We start from the raw sequence: 18,679 nt of genomic DNA on the forward strand, positions 1-18,679 counted from the left end.
ATCTTCTCTCCTTATCGTTATCAAGGCCAGAGCGCGCCCCTCGACGTGTTTCCCACTGGGTAGACTCTCGTGCAGGCAAGCGGAGGGGGGAAACTGGTGCGTCTAAGGGGGCACTTGCATAACTTGACAGAAAACGGAATACAAAGATCTACAAGTGATTATTCTAAGCACAAGACTATCCTTTGCTTTCTTTTTCCTCCTCCTCCTCCTCTTAATCTTCTTCTTCTTCTTCTTCTTCTTCTTCTTCTTCTTCTTCGTCTTCTTTTTCTTCTTTACATTTTCTCCTGCTTGAAATTTATCACCGTGTGCTTTTATCCTCTTATCTTCCTTTTGCTTCTTCAGTTTTTTCTTCTTATTTAAGAGATTTTCTTTCTTTTCCTTCTCCTTTTCTTCTTCTTTTTTCTCTTTATCCTCCTCGTCCTCCTCGTCCTCCTCCTCCTCCTACCAAGCACCTTGTTATTGTTGTTCTCATTCTTCTCCTTCTCCTTCTCCTCCTTCTTCTCCTTCTTCTTCTTCTTCTTTTTCTTCTTCTTCTTCTTCTTCTTCTTCTTCTTTTTCTTCTTTTCCTCCTCCTCCTCCTCCTCCTCCTCCTCCTCCTCCTTCGAGACTTGGAGGTCAGGCTTCCAGATTCAGGTAGCGATTTTTTTTTTTTTTTTTTATTGCTTCATCATTTTACTATTTTGCCGCTCCAGATCTTGGCCGTCATTATACTTTCAAATGTGGCAGTGCAGTAGTAGTAGTAGTAGTAGTAGTAGTAGTAGTAGTAGTAGTAGTAGTAGTGATGGTGGTAGAAGTGGTGGTTGTAATAGTTGAGGGGTGGTAATATTCAGTAATTTCTATATGTTGATAAATATAATGAGGATCAACATGTCTGATGCTGCTGCTTGTTCTTCGTTTTTGTTCTTTGGTGTCTGGTAATGCTCCTGGCTGGTACTACAACGGTCTTTTTTTTTTTTTTTTTTATTCTTAGCATATCAGTGGACTTAATATTGAAAGGTAACGCTAGACACAGTAGGATGGGAGTGCAGTATATTGCTCGAGTACTGTAAAAGACGGTACGAAAGGTATATACTCGTAAAATGTTTCGTGTAAAAATTATGAATATTGTTTGAATTGAAAACTTTTTATTTTCTCTGTTTTCCTTTTTTTCTTTTGCTTTTGTTTTCTCGCTTTGAATTTTCTTTTTAATTCCTCATGACTTTTTTTTTTTTTTAAACACTTGATTTTTTTCTCTCGTGTTCTGACACAGTTTCACGGCTGGCTTTATATTTCCAATGTAAAGAGAAATGCAGTTTGAAAATTCGTATTATAAAAACATGTTACTTTAAAATTAACCTCTGGCTTTTTTTTTTTTTTTTTACAGATAAATTCCACGTATTTCCCGTAACTGCCATTGTGTATTTTTCACCACAATGCTCCGGAAATAAACTCCTTTCATCACCTTCATTTAGCTAACTATTTATTTATTTTTTGCGCTCACTCTAATTATTCCCATTGTATTGATAGAAAGTGACAACCATACTCTCTCTCTCTCTCTCTCTCTCTCTCTCTCTCTCTCTCTCTCTCTCTCTCTCTCTCTCTCTCTCTCTCTCTCTCTCTCTCTCTCCTCTCTCTCCTCTCCTCTCTCTCTCTCTCTCTCTCTCTCTCTCTCGTGTGTGTGTGTGTTTACTTGACATCAGATATAACCAATCACCTTGCTATGCGGTATATCTTCTTATCTTCTGTATATTCTTCTCTTGCTTTCCCTCCTTCTCCTTGTCCTGGTTCTCCTTCTCCCCGTGCTGTGGTATAGGGGAAGCGAGGATTCAAGGATCAAGCGAGGGTTCATTCTAGTTTCTCAGGTGAGATAGCCGAAGCATCCCAACCCTTCCCTGTTTTAAATGCAAATTTCATCCCTGCTTGTACTACCATCTACCCAGCCCGCCAGCCAGCCAGCCAGCCAGACCAGCCACACAGCTCAGCCACTCACCATCAAAGCCACTACTCTTCCCAGCCAGCCATCTAGGCACTCATAAAGCCAGTCAGTCCTCAAGCCAGCTAGCTATGCATTCTTAAATCTAATCTAACTCCCCGGTCAACCAGTTTAGCTACTTTCAAGGCCATCCACCGCCTTAGCCAGTCAGCCATTATTCCAGCCAGCTAGCTACCCACTCTCAGTCACTTGACCACACAACTACTCACCCAGCAAGTTCCAAAAGCTCACAGCCTCCCAGACAACCAAAAGCCTACTTCAGAAATCTCAGCCAACCATCCATCCATCCGCAAAGCCGTCGTGTTCCTTATTTACCCAACCAGTCAGTGAAATGTGCGGGAGAAACTAAAAAACCAGAAGGAAAAGAAGTTTGCCAGCCAGGTGGTCATTGGAACTCACTGGCCTGACCCTTCGTGCGCCTTAGAGAGAGAGAGAGGGGGGTGGGGGCGGTTCGATGTGGTTTTCAGGTGATGTGAGGTGGGTTCGTGATGTTGACAAGGCCGTTGGTTGAGTCAAGGGTTGCTGTGGGGAGAGATGTAAAGAGTGACAGGAGTAAGTGTATGATAGGAACAAAGGAGACTTCATACTAAAATATGATAGGGTAATGACTCTCTCTCTCTCCTTCTCTCTCTCTCTCTCTCTCTCTCTCTCTCTCTCTCTCTCTCTCTCTCTCTCTCTCTCTCTCTCTCTCTCTCTCTCTCTCTCTCTCTCCTCTGACCTTTAAGATATAAATCGCGGTTTTGATGATAGTCCAACTTTTTAAGCTTACTTTATACGTTACGATGAGAGAGAAAGGAGAGAGGAAGGAGAGGAAAGAGTGGGAGGGTGCTTGGAAGGGAAGCTGGCTAACGAATGAAGGGCATGGAGAGAAAAAATGAAAGGAAAGAAAGGAGGAAAGGCTGAACCACTCTCCGCCACACACACACACACACACACACACAACACACACACACACACACACACACACACACACACACACACACACACACACACACACACACACACACACGGATAGAACTTAGATAAAAATACATTCTCTCTCTCTCTCTCTCTCTCTCTCTCTCTCTCTCTCTCTCTCTCTCTCTCTCTCTCTCTCTCTCTCTCTCTCTCTCTCTCTCTCTCTCTCTCTCTCTCTCTCTCTCCTCTCTCTCTTAAAACGTTATGATAATTTCTCAAGCTATATTTACATGCCACGTAGTTCATGAAATTTTAGCCAACCTACATTACTTTGCTGCGTTTGATGGGTGGGTGGGGAGGAGCCTTCCACTGTGCTATAAGTCAAAGTAAAAAAAAGTAAAAATGTTTATAGTCATGGAATATTATAACAAAGAGCAAAGAAGAACATTATTTTCCAAGGACAAGTGGTGTTAAACTATCGCGTCTATTAGTAATTAGGGAAGTTTGGGTAATATGGGGGAGATGACGGCAGATGATAATTTTTAAAGATTCAGGAGATGCCTTGTGTGGATCAACTGGCCTTTTAATTGGTCTCCTTACTTTCTTTCCCTCTTATTTTCTTCTCTCTTATCTTCGCACGGTGTGATCCAAGCTTAAGAATGGAAAGGGAGTCTGTAGATGCTTGTTTTGTTTGTTATCGTTGTAAATTCCTCCCTTAACAGTATCTCTACTCTCTCGTTATCTTACGGTGTGATCTACGTAAGCTTAAGAATGATGCATAGGTCTATTATTAACTCATATCTTTTGTAATCCACTCTCTGCACTGCGTATCTTACAAGTACACGCTGGCACCATTACACTAAGTCTCTGCTGAAATACTGCAGTTTCCACGTTAAATTAATCGAGTGCTTTAGGAGCCCGGATGAATTTTGCAATCTCCAAGGTAAGAGTAATTTATTTCCACCCGATTCCGGTCGACGGGCGAGGAGCAGCTCAGGTGGGAAGCTTCATTCGCCTTCTGGGTCAAGCGTTGCATTGCTTATTGGACCGTATTCTGAACCACTTCTGCGTCTCACCTCCACTGCTTTTCAAAGGCTCTAATTGAAGTTACATGGATTTTGAAGGGTGTTTTAATGGTTCTAGTGACATATTAACAAGATTTCTACATTATTAGGATTAGAAACACTCTTGAGAACCCTGCTTATCATTTCTGTGGCCTTTGAAAATAGTCGTATTGAGAGAGCAGACCGTTTCAGAATAAAAGCCGTTGGGGTTTCCTTGGCCTGGTTTTTTTTTTTTCTTATTTAATTCCACGTTCTCTCTCTCTCTCTCTCTTTCTCTCTCTCTCTCTCTCTCTCTCTCTCTCTCTCTCTCTCTCTCTCTCTCTCTCTCTCTCTCTCTCTCGTGCACAATAATTATGAAAATACCGAATTCACAGGCCGCCTCCTTTACTTGTCTTAAATTATTACCTTGGAGGGTTTTATATTTGGCGTCGCTGCGTGTGCTCTGCGAAATTAATGCAAAGGAAAGCGAAATACACTTCTCGTAAATATTCTGTGTTGAGGCGGCCTGTGGCTCCCTCCCTAACCTAGACCCCCTCCACACCCCCTTCTAGACCCCCAGGCACTCATCAGACCCCTTCAGTCTCTCCCCCATGACCGCCCCTTCGCCTGCCACATTTCCATCCCTCATCTGCCCCCTTCCTCCCCCTTCTTCCCTTTTCGCGTCTCCCCGCTCCCCACTAGCCAGGCTCGCCAGCTCTCCCACCTCTCCTGTCCTTTCCATCCCTCTCCGTCACTGCCTCTCATCTCTTTCTTATCTTTTTCTTCCCTTATCATCACTACATCACTGAGCCATCCGTCCCTTCACCACCAGATAGTAGTAGTAGTAGTAGTAGTTTATTGACAAAGTACCATTACAAATTGATAAGATACACACACACACACACAGAAAGAGGACCTACCCCTTAACTCCTCCTCCTCCTCCTCCTCCTCCTCCTCCTCCTCCATCGCAATCAATCCGCGCGGGATCACAAGGGATATGTTTGCCTCCAGGAACAGAACATTTTTCAAGCTTCCCTGAATTCAAAACAGCTTAGGGGACTCTCGTGCGGCGAAGACTGTAATGCCTCGCTGGAGACCTGATATCGCGTCAGGCGCCTTTGTGTTCCCGCCAGACAGACGCTAAATGTTGCACGTCACGGCAGAGGTGTATCGTGTTAGTCTTCTGTGGTGTGAGAAATTGAGTTACCTTTTGCTCCAATTTCCAGTGCGTTTTGTTTGCTTTCCTCCTCATTATTTCATCCTTCTTTTTTTGTTGTTTTGTCTGTCTTCATTTACGTTTGCAAGGTTACCACAGTATCACAGTGACGTTTATAAACCACCACCACCACTACTACCACCACAACCACCACCACTACAGGGACGACCACCACCACATCCTCCCACGGCGTGCCCTTGGGAGCTGCCTCTGCCACGCTCTCTCTCCCACGAGTACGTCTCCTGTCTGGTGTTTTGTTTGTGTTTTGCTCTCTTCCTGCTTAACGCTCCTTCACCTTTCTCCCTGAGGTTGTCGTGTCAGTGGTAGTAGTAGTAGCAGTAGTAGTTGTTGTTGTTGTTGTTGTTGTTGTTGTTGTTGTTGTTGTAGGAGGAGGAGGAGGAGGATAAGATGTGCTCAACATTTTTATTAGCCAACTTTTTCTTTTTTTTTTACTCTAATTTTTTGGGGGGCCGTAATTTAAGAGGGTTTTTCTCTTTTCTGTTTTTCCTTTTTTTTTTTAGCTTTTCTTTTGCCTTGGCCAGTCTCCCTCCTCCTCCTCCTCCTCCTCCTCCTCCTCCTTCTCCTCCTCCACACATAAAAAAGCTTATACTGATACATACATCATTCCCTTCATGTATAAATCTTTCTTCTTCACAATCATCATCATCATCATCATATTCTTCTTCTTTTCATCTTTTTTTCTTTTTCATCACAATCATCTTCTGTCACCACCACCACCAACACCACTACCAACACCACCAACACCCGCTACCATCATCACCATTAAACAGGCCGTAACACCAATACACATACACACACACACACACACACACACAGCTTTAGAGTGCGGGATTCCAGCACCAAACGTTAGATGAGCTGAGGGCTTTCTGGCTCATGCACCACCACCACCACCACCACCAGACAGGGAGGCCGCGGGGGCTGACTCTCCGGTATTGAAGGGCGGTGAAGGGAGAAACCAAACTCAGAAATTGCTTGCCACAGGATTGTATGCTCCTTGTGGTAGCTATTGGAGCTCAGCGTTCTGCGGAGTGTGTGTTCTTATGGTGTACTGAGTTTTGAGTGTGTTTTGTGTGTGCTATTTTGCTTCACTTGTCTGGTTTGTTGTAATTTTGGTTTTAAGAGTTACTGTGAGAGTAATTAGTTCATTTGTTTTAAGGTTTGATGTCTGTTTTCTGTGGTGCTTCCCTTCTCTTCACTGCTTGTCTCCTTTGTGTTATGATATTTTTGGTTTTAATTACTTCTAGATTGGCTGATAGATTAATTATTTAGATTTTAATATTTTAGTATTCTACTTTTTCCCTCTGTGCGGTAGTTTTGCCTTGAATTACTCTGCTAGATAGATTGATCAGTTAATTCATTTTAAATTATTGGTGCATTTTCGTGATATTTCACTATCATAACCCACTCATTTGTTGCGGCACGAGTTATCACATTACAGTAGCTCAAAGTACAGGTTCAGCTCAGTATATAACTCCAACAGTTCTCGCCACACCAGTTATTACAGTTGTGGTTTCTGTCATACCAACATACCTCAATCATTTGTAGCGACACTAGTTAATGCATTGCAGTGGTCTGAAGTGCAGGTTTATTTCACTATCTTAACTCAGACGTACCTCGCTATATCACTTGTGTATGACAGTTGTGGTCTGAGACGAGGATGTAGTTCAGTGTTGTACGGAAATGTCTGCACAGTTTGGCACACGAAGGTTACTCAAGGTTAAGGAAGCGGACAAGTAATTGCAAGGCAGCGCACCCTTTGCAGTGAAGCACCCCATCCTGCCGTGATAACCACCTCGTACAAGAAGCCGTAATGTCTCCCTTTCATAACCCTTCCGCTTGCCGACTGAATACAATAACAGCCGTGTCCTTTGCCCACCAGGTTGCCGGACACGAGGCGGGCTGACTCCTTCCTGGATCTGTATTAAGGTCAGAATACCCCCAAACAATTTATATTCAATCTGCTTATAATTTTTATAGAAGTTAGGTGGCCATACCTGTAATACTTCCCCCAATTTTTGTTAAGTTTGCTTTCACTTTTTTTTCTTTTTTTGAGACATATTACTTTTTTTTTTATCACACACATTGCTATTTCTTAACCACAGTTCTTTGCATTATAAGTTTCTCTTTCCAGGAAAACAAACAGAATTAAAATTGGTTAGTAACTTTTGGAGGAGATGCAGTTTGAATATGTAGTAAGGATAATTTTGAGAGACGAGCTGTTAAAAGATTTGTGTGCCAATACTCTCACTTACCAGTTGTTAATGACCTCCTGCAGTGGCCATACGTGTAATATTTCCCCAAAATATTTATAAAGTTCGCTTGCATTTATTACAAAGGCGATCAGACTATTGCTAAAGGATTGTATGAAATTGTAGCTTTAGTTCCTCTGTCTTGTTAACGTTATTGTTGACATGAAACTATTGCTATAGGAAGTAAATTATATGAGATTGTAACTTTACTGTCTCTGTCTCGTTAGCATTATTCTAAAGCCGATCATACTATTGCTAAAGAAAGTATTATCACCAGACCGATACCTTTATGTTTCTTTATTTAGTGATGAGGGCAATGGGTTCTATAATGGCTTTGTTTTGATTGTATGGCTTCGTAACTAACGCTCCTCTCTTATGAAATGATGGCACTGTTGCAAAGACGACGAATACATTGTTAAAAGAAAAATCTCTGCCCCTCTCTGTTCACATATCTTGCCTTCATTTTCATTGACCTATCGTCCTTATCGAGGCTGTTACAAGCTACACTATCAAAAGTAAAACAGAATAGGAGAAGCAAAGTAATATAAGAAGATAGCCAGTGTGCGACGAATTTCACATTCAATAGGCAATTTTTTCCATAATCAGCTGTAAATTTTATACTCATTTTTATAGCAGTCTCTTGAACAGTTTTGTAACCTATAAAAGACGAAATTAACCTGCTATCCTTTCTTCTCTGCGTGTGTCCATGCAAGCAGCGCCCTGAATGTCAACAGAGGATAACCGTAACAGTAAGAGGGTTAGTGTGTTCCTGCCCGCTGCGAAATTAAAATCAGTCAGGTGAAGGCCAGGCTACTGAACTCCAGAGAGAAACTTTTAATAGGCAGTACCAAAACTTGTGAGGAAATTAATATTTTGGCGTTAAAATTAAATTAGTCTGAAGGCAGTAGAAAATTCACTTATTAAACGAGATATGCAGATGGAGGGCTAATGAAGATAGGCGACAACTTAATAAATATATATAATACCAGTCTCAGAAGCACAGACGGAGACAATTTGGAGAAAATAGCAAAATTATGGAGATTTTCAAAAAGGGAAGAAAAAGAAGAAACTGAAGCACGGATTAGCAGTGTAGAATATGATACCAAGAGCCATAATTTAAAAAAAAAGAATAAAACAGGAAATGTCAGAGAAAGAAATATAACGGTAAAAAAAAAAAATACGATAACATAAAAGATCGAGAAAGAAGAAAGAATAACCAAAGGCAACGTATCAAAACAACACCAGGAAAAGGAATCTAATTGAGTATAAAAGCACAAGGAGATACGAGAAAGAAGAGGAAGAAGTGACCATAATTAATAACAACGAAAATGAAAAATACCAGAGAAAAGAGAAACGAAATTGAGGATACAAATACAACGAGATACTACACCAAGAAGCAAGAAAACATAGATAAAAGCAACGAAGTAAAAAGACAATTCAAGACCAGTAAAGATTGGGGGAGTTTTGAGGAGTGACAGCAGGCAAGGCAGCGAGTAGCGAGGTGCGTGCTGTTAGGAATCATGAGTGTGCTTTGGTGGCTGCAGATTGCGAGGTCACAGGCAAGGGAAATGAGGTGACCAGGATTACAAGTCTGCATATAATTACATAATAGCCAAGATTACAAAGCTCGCGTGAACGTTAATGGCGCTAGCACATAAGTATCTAATTTAATAATAGAAGCAATAAAGAGGATTTTTAAACGGAAACGTGACCAGGGAAGGCAAGAGTGAAGATGACGCGAGTGACACGGTAAAAGTGCCAGAATTTGCTGTCGAGTTCTCACGTTTCACAGGGAATATTGGTAGTTGTTGTTCTCTCTCTCTCTCTCTCTCTCTCTCTCTCTCTCTCTCTCTCTCTCTCTCTCTCTCTCTCTCTCTCTCTCTCTCTCTCTCTATGAATCTGGAAGAAGGTTAGTTTGATGCTAATAATCTTTAAAAAGTGTTGAAAAGTGCATTCAATTTTTCGTTTTCTTTGTAAGATTAACGACAGTTGGAGGAATGGGTGGGTGGGGAGGAGCCTTCTTCTTTACTATCCCGTTTTCTTTACAGTACAGGTAATTAATGAAGAAAAAATATAGTCAAACCGCCTGACATCTGTAAGAATAGAATTGATGTTTAGAGATCATTTTGGATTACGTTATGTTAGGTTAGGTACAGTTAAGTTAGGTATAGTTAGGTTAGGTATAGTTAGGTTAGTTGTATGACCTGAGCATTAGTTGTGAGCATGGGTAGAGCGTGGCATTATGGCGGTGATGTGCATTCCTGCCGTGCCCGCTGTGTCCACTTTTGTCCACGTCAGCCGGTGATTTACGGGGCACGTTAGGCTGGTCATTAGTCACGTGAGGCGCGTGACTCGGCGTAAGGTTAAGGTGACGTGCCGCGAGCAAGGAGGCACCGCGCGGACCCTCCTGCCACGTGCTGCAAATTGCCTACCGTAACTTCCTTGTAGGTTATGATTTCTCGCTCACTTATTTTCTACTTACAAGTACTCTACCCATGCTCACACCCAATGCTCAGCTCACACAACTTAACTAACCTAACCTAACCTAACTTAACTTTACCTAACCTAACCTAACCTAACCTATCTTAACTTTACCTAACCTAACCTAACCTAACCTATCTTAACTTTACCTAACCTAACCTAACCTAACCTAACCAAACTTAACTATACCTAACCTATCTTAACTTTACCTAACCTAACCTCTTCCAGCATAAAAAAAAAAAAAAACTTACATTATGTTAGATTAGATTAATTTAGGAGTTAGGAGTTTAGTTGGGTTAGATTAGGTTAGGAGATGCAGTTTCTTTATGTTCTCTCTTTCTCTCTCTCATTTTGCATGGGTGAAATTCCCATGGGTTACTTTTCAAGGGTATGTAGATTAGGTCACGTTACGTCTAGTTAGGTTAGGTTAGGTTAGATCAGGTTAGGTTAGGTTAGGTTAGATCAGGTTGGGTTAGGTTAGGTTAGGTTAGGTTAGGTTAGGTTAGGTTAGGTTACGTTACGTCTGGTTGGTTAGCTTACGTTAGTTAGATGCGTGATGGCAAAGACAAAAGAATTACCGAACATTTCCAAGACCGGATTTTTAGATTAAGCAAACTGTACGCGATATGCAGCAAGTAACATGCCGAAAACCACAGTGCACGATCTTCACAGGCGCTGACAAGAAAGAGAGAGATTAAAAGAATAGATTTTCTAATACCTAGACAGTACAATGTTTAGAAATGGCTGAATAATGAAAAGAAACGTTTCAAAGTGGCTTTCGATTAAAAACCACGTCTCAGATAGCAATGGAAGATTTATTAAAGAGAAACTAACTGTTTGCGTGTTTGATGGGAGGGGGGTGAGGCCCGTGGGTGGCAGGGTATTTGCTCCATGTCAACAGAATTGTAGTGATTCATGGCAGTTTGTGTACACCGAGCAATTTGTTATTGATATGCTAATTGGTAACAAATATTCATCATAATGTTTTCATTTTTATGGTTTTTCAATTCTGTGCTTCCTGAAGGTTAATTAACAGTTTATTGTTGCGTAATTTAATGGTTGTGTGTGTGGGTCATGATAATGACGAGGACACGTGAGGCTGCCTATGAATTTACTACTAACATTGTTGTGATGAATAATTGTATTTCTGATAAGAGAAACGACTTATTTACTGAGAATTTTGGCATATTCAATCATTTATCGCGGTCGTGAATTTGGAAGCCACTTGACAAGCAAAAGATTCTTATCGCCTGCTTGGAGGTGCGTGTGTGTGGGTGTGTGGGTGTGTGGTACAAGCAAAAGGACCAGCAAGCAGCACGTGAGGCGAAAATACAATTAAAAGTATGTATCCCACCCGCGGGAATCAATGGTGATGAAATTATGACGCAATATTGGTGAAAGGAAATTTAATACACAAACCGAAACAATTATATCAAAAATCTATCAGTGTGATGGAAAAACATTACCACACGATATTGAATTAACCAAACACCTGGGAACCTGTACACAACTGTCCCTCATTTCAGCTTGGAGGTTCACCTGTGCGTACCTGTCGTGACACGCTACCTGACTGACCCTGTTTAGTACTATGTGAGCTTCCAAACGGCATTCAATTACCTATTAGTTCATTATGATAGGATCTAATAGTATTGGATTAGTAGCTCGTTTGTTTGTAGGCCATTTAGTAGTATAGGTAGGTTCCAAACTAAATTCAGTCACCTATTAGTTAATTATAGTAAAGTTAATAAAATCTGATTGTGTTGGGTGAATAACTAGGTACAATAGTTAGCTTCCAAACTGCATTCAAGCACCTATTAATTAACTGTAAGAGAGTTAATAAGATATAATTATGTTGGATAATTATATGTATTTCTACCCCTTTAAATACAACAGGTGGCTTTCAGACTTCATCAATCACCTGTGTTAGTTAATTATGATAAAGTTAATAAGATAAAATAGTATTGAATAAGTGATTAAATAATGTGTAACTCATTTAGTAGTGGAAGTGGCCTCCAGAATTACTCGAAGACCTGTGTTAATAAGATTTAATAAGATATAATAGTGTTAAATAAGTAGCTAGTTGATTTATGACCTATTCAATACTACAGGTAACTAACAGACTTCATTCAGTTTCCTTTTAGTTAACTGTTCTATTTATTTATTTTTTTTTATTATTTCTATTTATTTATTTATTTTTATTTTTTATTTTTTTTTTGTGTCCAGTTCATTTCAGTAATGGTTGCAAGATTTTCCACCGTGTCATGTCACGCTTGCACCTTTTCTTGCTTGTTTAATGTCCGTCTCTTATATGTTGCCAGGTAAATTCTTGATAATGACTTCAATTTTCTATATTATACTTCATGTTTTTTTTTTTTTTTCTCCTCAAATTTCATATTTCGTTGATGAAGGCTTTTCCCTTACCTATTTAATCACGACCTCAATTTTTCTATACATACTCCTTGGTTCATCATTTTTTTTTTATCCCTAGTTTTATATTTCGTCGATGAAGGCTTTTCTCTTACCTATTTTTCCCTTCTCATTTTCTTAACACGCTCATAAAATATTCGCAGCGTCTTTTTCATTGCATCTTTTGGCCGCCAGCGTTCCTCCATTAGCGGCCCCGAGACTTCTGACTTCTGTTCTCTTATCCTTCACTCATTTTTCACTCGCATAATAGCTAAAATAGTTCCTGTAAGATTTCCAGTTGCTTTCTTCCTGCCTTTCCTTTTGTTTCCACCATCCTCTTTCTCTCACGAATCTTTGGCTTTACTTACTAAGGCTTCCTCTTAAGCCTCTCCCACATGCAGCCTCCTCTTCCCTCTCCTCAGATATTACTGTATTTCTCTGATCTTCATTCCATTCCTTTTTGCACGGCCTTGTCTTACTGTTCCATCAATAATCCCTAATCTTCCACATGCTTCTTTTACCCCATTACCAGGAACTCCTTGCATTCTTCTGCTATTCCTTTCTTTTCGTCCACTTTTCATCACCTCACTCCACTCCCGCCTCTCATCCTCGCCTCGTACATTCTCCTATACGGCTCCTCCCTCTCGTGCAAGGTGGTGGCTGTGATAAGAACTTTCCTGGTTAGTGGGAAGCAAAAGGGTCCCAAGAGAAGGTTCCTAGTGCTCGGCCCTCTTCTATTTTCTTTTTCTTTTTTTTATATATAGTTACCAGCATACTCGTGCAAGGTAAGGTACGGGAATATTGTTTGGGTGATGGTGGTGATAGTGATGAAGATTCTGAAGGTATTTATCGTGAAATGTTACTCAGGTATTTGATTTATTGCTATTATCTGCTATACTAATTCTCAAAGTGTGCAGATCTTGTTCAGAAAATGCAAAGTTGGGATTAAGCCATTTCGGTTATTCGTAAACATTTCAGCTTCTTTCCTCAACTACTTTTAACGCGGTCTAATTGTCGTTTTTTTGAGAACTTTCATGGGTGTTTATATGATTGTCGTGGTATTTTAACAAGGTTTTTGCATTATCGATACAAGAGACACCCATGGGAACCTGACTCACTCATCTTCTCTTCCCTTTTTAGAATATAGCCCTTTGTCTTTTGCTCCTCCTGTTTTGACCGTTCCCATGGGCGTGAGGTTGTTGTTATTCCAGTCTTTGCAAAGTTTTGATTAAGCTTCTTTGGTTATTCGTAAATATTTCAGCGTTTTATCTCAAATACTTTTAACAGGGTCTAGTGAATGTTTTTTTTTTTTTTTATTTCGAAAAATAGTTATATGATTCTAGTGATATTTTAACAAGGTTTCTGCATTATTGATACAAGAAGCACCCATGGGAAAGCAGTTAATCTTCTTTGTGGCCTTTGAAAATAGTCGTGATGAGAGAACAGAGTGTTTAAGAATATAGCACTTTGTCTCTCCTGCCTTTCTCCTCTTTTCCTTCCCCTCGAGACCCTCCTGCTGTGTCCGTTCCTAGCACGAGAGGCGGGTGTGATTCCAGTCTTCACAGAACCTTAATGAATAATGCAATAGATTAATAAGCCTGTAATGCACGAGGGTAATAGCATTTATAACCAGATTTTTATCCACTCATTGCGCGAGGTTTTATGATTGCGGTAATATTTGGTTCAATATAGTTTAGCCCTTAATCGCTCCTAATTAGCACACCCTACCTGTACCTGTGTGCCTGACCCGTTTAATTGAGAGATAAAATCAACTTTTATATTCAGCAATGTTAAGTGATATCCGAATCACGGTAATTTACCTTCGCTCATACATAATAATACTCGGCAAACACGAGCCATTATGATTTTGTTGCTGCAATTATTTCTTTATATGAAGACATTATATTGGCGACAAGAGGTAAAGATTATTAGGATGGAAATATCACTTTATATTTATTCGGCTTTTCCGGCTGTTTTATCATACTTTACACTGTGTTCTAGTTTTCCTGTTCGTGCCTCTGGTTGCAATATACCTGTGTGACGTCTTATTTACTCTTATCGTGTATCTGCTGCAGGTGTGAAGCTTCCTAATGTGTCCTCAGCTTTGCCATTCCATTCATTTCATCTTTAATGTATTCGGTAACAGAGAAGAGAATTTCTGATAACAAGTACCGTGAAAGACGTCATTACCATAGCCACTTAGGAGCACAAGACCCTGCACGCCACCAGGAGAGAGCTGCAACCCGTCCCTGAACGCGTCTCATTCACCCCATTCACTTCCCCTTCTGTTCATTTTGGCAACAGAAGGAAAGCATTGATAAAACTTGCCATACTGAAGGTCACGCCCATAGCTACGAGTACAAGGCCCAAGACGCCACCAGGAGCCAACCACAGCTCGTCCTGAACGCCTCATTCGCTTCATTCATTGGGTATCTTGTCTTGAGGCGATGAATCCTGTGGCTCTTATCGGTGAGGTGTTGAGGCTTTGAGGTCCTGAGAGAGTGACACCTTTACGGATGCCAGAACGAAGAGGGGCCTTTTTCTTTATGGCGTGAGGAAGGAAACGCTCTCCCCAGACGTAAACTTTTGAGAACGCAAGACTTCGAGGGATCTGCTTATGTTTGCACTAGGTTTAGCTCGAGGGTTGAGTGTTTGCCTTCTTTTCTGCTCCTGTCTCTTCTCTTTCGACCTTCTCTCTTTCTATATCTTTCCATCTCTTTCTTTCATCGATTCTATTTTATTTTGTGTCTCGTGGGATTTGCTTAGGTTTGCACTCAGCTTAGGTCGATGATTGCATGTTTGTTTTATTTTTGCTTCTATCTCTTTTCCTCCTATCCCCACCTTTTTTTTTTTTTTATCTTTCTATATCTTTCTTTTACTTACGTTTTGTGCTGAGTTTAGCTCGAAGGTTGCGTGTTTGCTTTGCTTTGCTCTTATCTCTTCTCCCTCCATTTCCTCTTTTTCTATATCCCTCCATCTCTTTTTGTCCTTGATTTTGTCTTTTCTTCCTCGTGCAAATAGAAGAGCAGTGTGTTGATATGCTGGTGTCCCTCGAGGTGTGTCCCCTTTAGTCGCCTTTTACGACCCTTATGGATTACCGGGACATATATTTCAAATCCCCGTATCTGAGGGATGCACATAACAACCACAAACAGGACATTAGAAAGATAAATGTCTCACAAGAACAAAGTGACGAGAGCTTCAGAGTACAGCATACTCGTAAGTTGGCGGGCGCGGAAGTTTGTGAGGGAAGAGAAGGTGGCGAGAGAATATTGGAGACCTGTGATGGAATGCATATGAAGAGAGATAAAGAAAGGAATATGTGGACTGTTTTGATGAGACTCATGAGTGAAGCAGGAAGAGGTAAGTCCAGTGCTTTGGTGAATAAGATGAATAGCAAAGTAGTAAGAAATGTCGCAGAGGAATCCAAGAAGGCATAAATATGTGGACTGTTTTGATGAGTCTGAGTGAATGAAGCAAGGAGGAAGTGAAGTTCTGATGAGTTAGACGAGAAACAAGTAGCATGAAGTAACTTAAGAAATGGACTGCTTTGGTGAGTCTGAGGAGTGAAGTTGCAAGGAGTAAGTGCAGTTCTGAAGAGTAAGACGAGTGTCAAGCACCAATGAGTGTCAGGGAGGGAATGAGGAAGGCATGCGTGCGTCAGATGAGGCGTAAGATGCATCCGGGGTCCTGATGCATTAAGTGTAAAAAAATAATGAAAAATGTGCCGCCAGCAGGTGCGGATGGTGTGTGTGGCGAGGGGCTGATATGAGCTCAGGTGCAGTTTGCGTAAAGCCAAGTTACTAGGAGCGAATTCTGACGCGTTTTCATTTTATCATCGACACTTGCTGGGGAGCCGCGCCAGTGTTCCTTGGATATTACTGGAGCTTCGTTGTTCTGGGAGAAATATTGACTTCAGAATATATTGTCATCAGGCATACAAGTGTTGGTGATAAGTGGTGGTTTCTAAAGGCATTCATGGTATTAGTTACGAGTCAGTAGGGAGATTTATAAGAAGATTAGATAGATTTATGGATAGAGATGATAGGTGGGCATTAGGTATGCATGTAATGTCTTTTATTCAGGGACTGCCACGTGTATGTTTGTATGTTGTTATGCAAAGGGGACACACAATCTTGTTATCGCGTAAGACACCGTCAAGAATATAAAACACTCCTCTAACAAACTCGTACATGAAGCTCCTCTCTCTTTGCAGGCTTATCATTCCATGCGCATTATTAGACTTGTGCTTCTGCGGATGTGGCAAGAGTACGTAAGATCCATTGCTTTACTCTACAATTCCCATAGGACTTGTAATTTAAAACGTTTTGGCACCACTTAGGTAGAAATTAAGAGTGTTTTTAATTAGGAATAGGTTAACAAATACCATACCTCCTTGGGAATATAGCAGGTGTGATTTTTTTTTTTTCAATGGTTAGGTTAAATTATGTATTTTTTTTATATATATGTATTTATTTTATTGACGAGTGATTACATGATTCTACTGAGTTTAACTAAGGTAACCTCCCGTTCACCTTGGGAATAAAATAGGTGCGTTCCTTATTTCAATTGTGTAACTGAACTAGGATATTTATTGACGAGTATTTACATGATTGTAGCGATAGTTTAACAAAGGTAACCTCCAATTCACCTCCTTGGGAATACAGCAAGCGCGCTCCTTATTCCAATAGTTCGGCTCGCGATAGTTTAAAAGACTCAACACCTCGTAGAAATACAGCAGGGTCGGTTTTTATTCCATTGGTGAAACTGGCCAGGTCATCGTCGTCTGCCTCTCCCATGTAGCATCTGAAAAATCTACCGAGCAGCACATCAGATAGTCCATGTCTCACTAGCCACACACTGCAGCGGCCCAGGCGGATGCTGCAGCGTGGGGGCCTGGAGATGAAGTGCTAATGCTCTCTCTCTCTCTCTCTCTCTCTCTCTCTCTCTCTCTCTCTCTCTCTCTCTCTCTCTCTCTCTCTCTCTCTCTCTCTCTCTCTCTCTCTCTCTCTCTCTCTCTCTCTCTTTCTCTCTCCGGCGGTAATGTGACAGACAAAGGGAAGAAGAAAGACGAGGAAATAATTATCTCTAAATATATCATCTTCTTTATACATTTTTGCAAGGGGTCTGGGGGGAGTAATAGAAATTAAATTCGTCTCAGATTTATTCAGCAGATTTATACGTGCATACATACACATACAAACTTAAGTACAGTTTAAATACCGCAAAGAAAAGTATGACCCTTGTAAAGGATGTAAATTCATGCCAAAATCAGTCGGAAAATGGTGGCAGCGCAGGGAGCAGATAAAGAGTGGCGGTGATGCAGTGGAAATACGAAAAGCTGCAACCGGGGGAAACATTCTGGCCGCTGGGGAAAGTGATGGTTGGTCTGAAATGCCTCTATTGACTTGTTATGGAATTGTGGTCTGAAAGTTAAACTTCCCAGCGCACCGTCCGGGACACGTTCCGCATACAAGCGGTCTTTTTTTTTCCTTTCTTTTCTTTTTGTAATGAACGCAAGTAGGAAAAATCAATTACCTAACTTAACCAAACCTAATCTAACCCAACCTAAGGTAACCGAACAGCGCACCGTCCCGGACACGTTCGGGATGCAAGCGTTCTTTTTGCTGTAATGAATGCAAGTAAAAAATAATAAATTACTTTTCCTCGCCCCTCAGTGAAACATTTGTCTTCATCCGCAGTCTTACTTGTGGTTTTCAGAATGATGCATCCTTCCACACAACCCTCGACGCGCCCAACAATCAAGCACTTTTATTTTATTTATTTATTTATTTTTATTTTTATTTTTTTTATGAATAGAAAGTCTGGAAAAGTACTTGCTCCTGTGAAGTGCCTGTGTTGACTTATTACAACATTGTGGCTCAGAAGATAATCCCTCAGTACGCATTTCCACACACGCTCTGTGTGTACAAAAAGAATCTCGACACAACCCACAAACGGTTTTTTATTTTTATTTTTTTTTAAGCGGCTGAAGCAATAAACGCTACTCTCCTTACCTCAGAGCAAACTATTTTCCTTCATGCCTCAGACAGATATTTTCATCGTACCTTTGCTGTGCCATTGCTGTACAAATCATGTTCTCATAAATGTATCAAATATTGCTGATCCTTGACTATTCTACAAACCTTTAGCGGAAGACAAATCCAGTACGACGTGCAAGATTTGAAAGTAGAAAGGCTTAAACACAGAGCAAGAATGAGGCAGTGGTCGGTGCGAGAATGTGGTAAAATCTTTCTTTACCACAAACCAGTCTTCTGTCTTTTTCCTTCCGACCTTATCTTCCATGCACATCATTCTTCTACCAACCTACCACTTCATTTTCCCTTCCCAGCACCTCCCTCCCTCATCCTGGTACCTTATCATCCCAGCACCT

The 18,679-nt window shown here is 40.8% G+C and overlaps 1 long non-coding RNA gene across 6 annotated transcripts in view; it reads left to right on the top strand.

Moving 5' to 3' along the window:
* The window catches only part of LOC135109279 (uncharacterized), a 308,732-nt gene that overhangs the window by 213,063 nt on the left and 76,990 nt on the right, over window positions 1-18,679 (top strand). For all 6 annotated transcript variants that reach the window (XR_010272642.1, XR_010272641.1, XR_010272646.1 and 3 more), the window contains one exon: window positions 7,029-7,075. This is a non-coding gene — a long non-coding RNA (uncharacterized LOC135109279). The remainder of the gene's footprint in view (window positions 1-7,028; window positions 7,076-18,679) is intronic.

The sequence above is a fragment of the Scylla paramamosain genome, chromosome 18 (assembly GCF_035594125.1).
Source record: "Scylla paramamosain isolate STU-SP2022 chromosome 18, ASM3559412v1, whole genome shotgun sequence".
NCBI lineage: Eukaryota > Metazoa > Arthropoda > Malacostraca > Decapoda > Portunidae > Scylla > Scylla paramamosain.